Genomic DNA, 7,630 nt, shown 5'->3' on the forward strand with positions numbered 1-7,630 from the left:
CATCAGATGTCAGTTTGGTTGGTCCCAGCCCACCATTAGTCCTTTCTCTTCAGTTTTCTCTCCACGCTGGCATTCAAGATTTGCCTTTTATGCTCATTTTCCCCTTGCTTCACCAGGCCCCCAGGTAGCCTGCATCACCTCATGTGATGGTGAAAGTATGCTGGAATGTATTTAAATACCTATTCTCCCTGTGTCAAAAATGCAAGGTCTTAGAAACTAGAAACTGTGGCTTAAAATATGGACTGTAAGAAGGGAGGTCATCACCCGTTTTTATTCGTTAGTTTGTAGGAAAACAATTTGGCATACTTAATGCAAATTTAGGCTACCTGCTTCTCAGCATTAACAGTAGTTTATAGATAATTCATAAGGAGATACAGAGGGACAGGAAATTGAGGATTAAGCTGTAGAAAGGATGTATACTTTCACTTTGCGTAGATAAAGGACTTGAATCTCTTCGTATATGACAGTGTATCAGAAGAAATGCACTTGTCTGAAGATAACACAGTTAAATAGAAGAAACCAGAATAAAACTAGGTAAGAAAACCAGGTCAGAGACAATGAACAGTTAGAGGAAGACTTTTTATAGGCAGCAAGGCATATGGTGGTAGATTCTGAGGAAAGGGATCACATGTCCCCATATGAAACAGTGGGGCACTTCACACAGATGTTGTCTCATGGCTCCATTCTAACCTCTTGTCGTTTGTAAAGAGTATTATGGGATGAAGTGGGTGGGAAGTTTTGTGCAGTCTGATATTTTCAAAAGTATTTTTCAGCTTTCTTGTTGATGATCAGTGTTTATTACTCTAAAAAAGTAGGAAAAGGATGAAGTATTGCCAGACTTAAATAATAAAAAAGCATTACTCATACTCAAAAAAGGCGTGAAATTGTCCTCAGATTTTTAAGGGGGAGAAATATCATACTTCTTTTTCCGTATTCCCATTTTCAATTCCCTTTGGTCATTTCTTGTGTGTGCCAAATCTCACAAACTTCCAGTGATGCAGTTTTGGCTCCCAGCACAGGGGTTCTTGCTAGAAAACCCGACAGATCAAATTGCAGGCTGGGTAGCAACATTACAGCTAGGGAGAAGAGTCTGTAGTTTCTCCTCCAATATTATCATTCTGCTCATTACCCTGTTATCACCCACCCCTGGGTTTTTCCCAACCTATCAGCTAGATTGTCCCAGTCCCACAGCAATCCAGATATTTGGTAGTTGGTGTCTCTCCCTACATCTTGTTTTCTCAACCTCTTCCTCATTTTAAAGTGGATTTTCTTTTTGCTGTCTGGTGCTTGAGGGAAGATTGCAGTTTGCACATGCCTTCCTCTCCCCCATAATATGCATAGCACTGCAGAATTTAAAATGGGATTCATGTGTTCCTCAACAGCTGATCCAGAGCCTCCCATACGTTATCTGTTCTGTCTTTAAAACCCACGTGGGAAGATGGTATAGCTGCTTCTCTCTTCTCATTACAGATCATCTTCTGTCTGTTCCCAAGGGCAAAGTGGAGGGAAGATAATTTTATCTCTTTACAACCAAGTTCTGATCATTTTTTCCAGAAGAAACATGTGGAAGGACAACAATCAGGAAAGAGACAAAAATTTCATCAACTGACACTTCAGTTACTCCAGACTGCCTGTATCAGTAGCCAAAATCTCATTAGTGTAATTTGGCAATGGTAAGAACACTATTTTAACTAAATTCTGAATCTGTTCTACTTTGTTCTATAGACCCAGCAAGACTGCATGCAGAACTCTAGTGCTATAAATCTTAAGAAATTTACCTTACTTTATGAGCACACACAGTCTCTTAGTGTGATGGTTTTGGGGGTAAGAAATCTGTATCCCAGTTCTGTAAACATTAGCTGGTGTGCCTATATATATATATATATATATATTTATATATGTTCACAGTGCTGCTGTGTGTTAAGCTATGAGAGTCTCCAGTAAGCCTCTTTCACACTTTCTGCTGTATTTTACATGGCAATTGTTATCATTCTGCTTATGGGTCTTGCTTCCCCACCAACAGAATTCAGGTTTGAGACAGAGCAGCTCTCAAGAAAGCTAATCTAATCAAAAGTTTCTTAAGTATTTACACTTCTGAAGTCCAGATCAAGGTAAACCACAAGAGCAACATAGGTTACATTCTTTTGCTGAACTTATACCATGTTAATAACACACACACAGACACACGCACAAAAGGTTTTACACACTTTTTCCTCTGAACAAATATTCTAATCATGAAGAGCTTTTCCTACCAAGGCCCTTAACTGTCCCAGTAAATGTCTTTGTCATGTCACAACAGAACAATAACAAAGAGATGGTTTGCAACACTTTGCCTAATCCTACGCAACCCGAATTCCTCTCACTGGTTTGAGCAGCAGTTTGTGTGTTTGAAGCTCAGGTGCAGAGCAGGCTCTTTGAAGTACTGCAAAACCTACATTTAACACACTTTAAATTCTGGAAAATGTCAAATCTTTGAACTACCATTTCAGTAACTGAAACTACCATTTCCAAATTGTAGGAATATACTGTGTGTTAAAAAAAAAATAAAAAATTTGTTGGTCTTGATAGCCAACAATCAACATGCAGCTTTCAAAATCTTGCTCTTTGGGTATACATATGTGTGTGCATGAGTGTGCACATATTAATGTGTATGTATCAATCTGTGTATGTATGAATCTGTGTATATAAATGTATGTGTAGCATGTACTTTATTACTTAAGGATAAAGAGAATCTGGTCGGGATCAATGATGCTAAACACTTGGCTGGCAACTCTTGCCAATCCATTCGTGGTCCAGAAAGCAAGTTTCACTGAGTTTATGGTCACCCATGGGGAACATCCTGTGTTTGTAATGTGTGCTATTAAAGCTACTTGATTAGTCCTTTTTCAAAAGCTGGAGCTGGTTAACTCAAATACTTTGGGGGGCCTTCAGTTAGGTGTTACATTTTAGGATGAACAATATATTTTAATGCCATATTTGAAGATTATTGAAAGCCCATTTCAGCAAACTATAGGCTTAATAAAAGACTTTAAAATAAGCTCGGAGTCTGAGGTCAGCAGTTCTGGGTAACGCATTACTTAGCCCTAGAGGCGTATCTATATTTTTCTTCCACTTAAATATATTGGGTTTTTCAGTTGTACATCCAAAGCCAGACTTATTTCTGGTCATGTTGAAGTGGCTGCTTATTTTCAATTATGAGCTGGAATAAGCATTTTCTTGTTCAAAGTTAGACTTCATCCACCATTATATTAATACATGCAACACAATAAATATTAAAACATGACCAAAAATTTACACGGAAAGCCCTGGCTTTCACATTGATAATTGTATTCTTTGTGAAGGAAAATGTGCAAAAAATCTCAGAAAATTTAACATTCTGGATTTACTTTATTTTTTTAATCCCACAAAATCATGCATGTTCTTTCCAAGGGTTCATGTTACATACTGGCTTTGCTGACTCATTTGGGATACTTCAGAATTTTTTCTGATTAAGCTGGGTCAGGAAACTGTTGGTAAAAGTTAATCTAAAAAAAACAGTCCCCTGAAAAAAAGAAAAAAGAATTGCTATTATTTATTCTGCCCACAGTGCATGATCCATCACATGTTAAAACTAGTTTTTGGTTACGTAGGATTCTGATACTCACATTATCTTTTAATTATTTTATAAATCAAAATGAATAAACAAACAGAAAAAAATAATAAATTTATTCCTTGTGATAATTTATGCTTTAAAATTATTGCTTTGAAGCTAAAAGGGTTTGTGGCTGTGTTACAGACTTCATCTGATCTAACAAATTTATGGCAACTCCCTCAGCTAACAAGAATCACATGTCATAAATAGATAATGAGACTCCACTGGTATTGAAAATAAAGAGGTAATTTCTGTCCATCTTTCAAAACTGCTATTCAAGACTGCATACAGTTTTTTGTCACAGCTGATTAAAAAGCTTCCTTTTCATCTTAGAATTAGTTTTATAATCTATTCAAGCAAAACTGAAAGTCAGCACTCTAAAACCAGAAAAAACCTGAAAGCCTATCTACTCATAAGTACTCATTAAAGTGGTGACCTGCTTACCTCCTGGGAACACATACAATGGTGCAAACAGTACAATATCTTCTCATGGTCTTCTTCATGAAACTGTACTTGTGATGGAAAGTGTTATGCCTTTTTGTGCATTTTTTGCTCCTATGATGTTTGTAAAAGTAAAGATTTATTATATATACACATATAAAGCAGTGCTGTGAAATGCTTTCTTTAGATTTGATTTCTAGTATACTTAATCCTGGAGAAAAATTGAATCTTTAATAAAAAGACCTTTGGGTAACTGAAACTAAATAAAAATAAATGCCAAAAGACTTATTTATTACAAATTATGTGTCCTGTATTAAAACTCTTCTACTGAAAAGTTACAAAATAACCACAGAGTTACAGCACTCATAATGATATTTACAAAGGTAATCAGCAATGCCTCATGCACAGACTTAAGCACTCTCTGCAAGGTAGTGCCTAATCACATTTTTGTTGCTATCATTAGGCATCGTTTGGCTTATACTGTCATATGCAATAAAAGCTTAAATATCTAGGTCCCTATCCTCAAAGATATTTGGATGTCTAGTTCTCATTTCTAATTTATAAGAATAAGGGACCATTAGGGATGTTTTCCAAACCCAGAATATTTGAAATTTTCTGTCTTGGAAAGCCTATTGGAAACTTGTGGACAAAACCACATTGTCACAATAATTGAATTTAACACTGCAGTGCTGACAATGCAGTCTTAAGTGAAATAGTCTATCTGAGATTTTTTAAGTATTCTTCACTAAATCTCTTTATGCTACTTCTGTTAGTGCTATAAGCCATTATAAATAATCTAGTAAAAATATACCTACTCTTGTGAAAAACTGCCCATCAAATCAAAGGAATGTTCAATTCATGTATGAAGTGCTCTATTTCCAGAGGGTCCTCATCTCTACTCAAAATAAGATGCTACCAAACTCAAGGAATGTTTTCTCCTCCTGTATTCCACTCTTCTCAAGAACACTGTGAAGACTGTGATAGCTATAACACCAAACAGTGCTTTATGTGTGTGTTGCACCTGCTGTAATAAATATTCTGATACCAATATCCTACATAAATTCAAATTAGAGTTTCAATCTCCATTTTCTTTGTCTTGTATACATGTAGAATCATAGAATGGTTTGGGTTGGAAGGGACCTTAAGCATCATCTACTTCCAACCACCCTGCATGAGCAGGACACCTCCCACCAGACCAGGTTGCTCAAGGCCCCATCCAACCTGGCCTTGATATTTCCAGGGAGGGGGTAGCAACCTATTCTAGTGATGTAAATGTAAAACACTTGTTTAACTTTAGGAATGAGAGTAGAGATAGAAAACATATACAGATAATAGTCCTTCGATAACCTCAGTAGTTAATTTATATAACAAATAGTTGAGCACAAATGAAAATACAAAGTCTTAATCCCAGTATCATACACTTGAAGCAGTAAATTCCCAAATGTTTATCAAAATGACAGCATTGTGTAGCAGAGAATAATACTGTTTTCTAGATAAATTGGCAAAGAGGTGCAAAGAGAAGGCAGTGATCAAGCACTTCTTCACCATGTCCTTGTTGGTAAAATTACACTTCATTTATTCTTACAAGCACTGCAGCCTAAGAAGGGAAATGTCATTCTAAGGAACAATGTTAATGAACTCAAGCCTTTAGGACTTACAAATTTGTTGATGAAACAAAAAGATTGGAGCTGAGTAGATATTTTTGAATAACCTGGATGGGCTACACATCTTGAGCATGGAGCATAACACATGTATGGTATTTTCTTAAATGGTTAAACTTCTAAAAAGGACAAGGGGTAGAAGAACTGGACTGCTCTAATTTTCCATTGTTGTTTAAATTGTAGTTACCAGTTTAGGTTGGCATGAATTTATAGAGAGGCCTTTTTAAAGAGAGGCTAATTAGCAAAGCTTTTAAAAGGGTTTTCAGATCTCTAATACAAATCTAACCTACCTCAGTAGCAACTGATAACCATTCACTTATTTGTGTGAAATTAGTGTGCAGCCACAATTCAATTTGCCCAAGTTGTGTTTGTGCAGTACTGAGCCACAGTATAAATGGGAACTAATTGAGTTTGTTATTGGTTCTCCCAGCAAATGCAAGGACTGCTATGTATCTCTAGAGGCTAAATACTTGCCTCTTTTAAAACTAGTCCTGGAGCAAGGGTTCACTTGGGTTTTTTGCTATCAAGTTCTTCTCTGTAGAGAAAGTCAGACTTCATCTTTCCCAACTGACTGCTAGGGATTTTCAGAAAGCACTACATTTTTTAATGACATTTTGTCAAGGGATTTTTAATTATTGTCATCCTCAAGTGTATCTATAGATTGACCTGTCAACTGTGAAGCAACAGCTTTGATAAATCATTGTGATTGTAGAGGGATTTCCAGCAAAATGTTTTACATAATTGCATTTAGATTGAAGGGCTAATGACTAAAAAGGATTGGGGAAGTTAGAAAGAAGCATTTGAATATTTCCTCTTGAAACAAATGAAGGAAAAACACAGTAAGAGGTCATTCTTTTCTTGTGAAATTCTTTAGTTACCTGCAGAGTTAAAAGGAAGCTTTTAGTCACATCTGTTCATGAATAAAATATATTAGCAAGTCTGACCAACTTTAAGATTAACTCAATAATATATTTTTCTGCTGCTAACATTATGGGAAGTATTTTACACTTCCAAATATTTGCAAGGAAGATTTGTGCCCACTACTTTGAATCCGATTTCTTATATTTGAAATGTTAGAGGAAACCCAGGTATGGTTGCATCTGTGCAAAGCACTGATGTGTTCTGCTGCCAAACCTAATGAGCACACTCCAAAATCACGTTACATATGGATCACTCAGCATGGCTATGGTCCTTTAACACTTCAGGACAAACCTACCTGTATATACTGAGCTGACTACTCTTACACAACTCAGGGTGCAGCCAGAGTGGAGCTGGAAACTTGGCGTCTTCCCATGTGGTCTCAGTGCAGAGCTTGGCAGCCTTGGGCCATCCCACTGCCCCAGAGAGGAGCAGGGAGCTGGGGGGCACCAGGGCAACCCTAACCCTGGGGCATTGGGAACTTCCCTAGAACATGGATTACTGAGTCTGGGACATGGGCCGATGGGTAGCCCTGGCTTAGTGAGGCTGTGGGGAGCTGTAGAGCACCACTGGGTATTTTGGCACCACTGGGACAGGGGCTGACAGCCCCAGGGGGAACTGACATGGGGTCCTGACCTGTGGGCAGGTGAGGGGAGCCCTGGGGTGCTGGGTAGGGGCAGGCAGAGTTTGGGGTACACTTGGCACCCTGACAACATGTAAATGGCAGTCTGTGTTAAAAGATTTTTAGATTAAGCGACTGCATGGATGGTATCATGGAGTTACACATAAAGTTGCAGAAAAAAAATCAAATGTATCCATCTCAGAGATGATAAGAACCTGTGTCCTCTCTTAAAAGTTGCTTATCTGTCACTACTACATCATCGATGCATTATGTTTTGGCAGCAATTTCAAATCAGGACAATCAGAAATGCATACAACCAGTATGGGCCTATATTTGACCTTCTCTTTCCCTCTCCAA

This window comes from Heliangelus exortis, chromosome 1 (genome assembly GCF_036169615.1).
Source record: "Heliangelus exortis chromosome 1, bHelExo1.hap1, whole genome shotgun sequence".
Lineage (NCBI taxonomy): Eukaryota > Metazoa > Chordata > Aves > Apodiformes > Trochilidae > Heliangelus > Heliangelus exortis.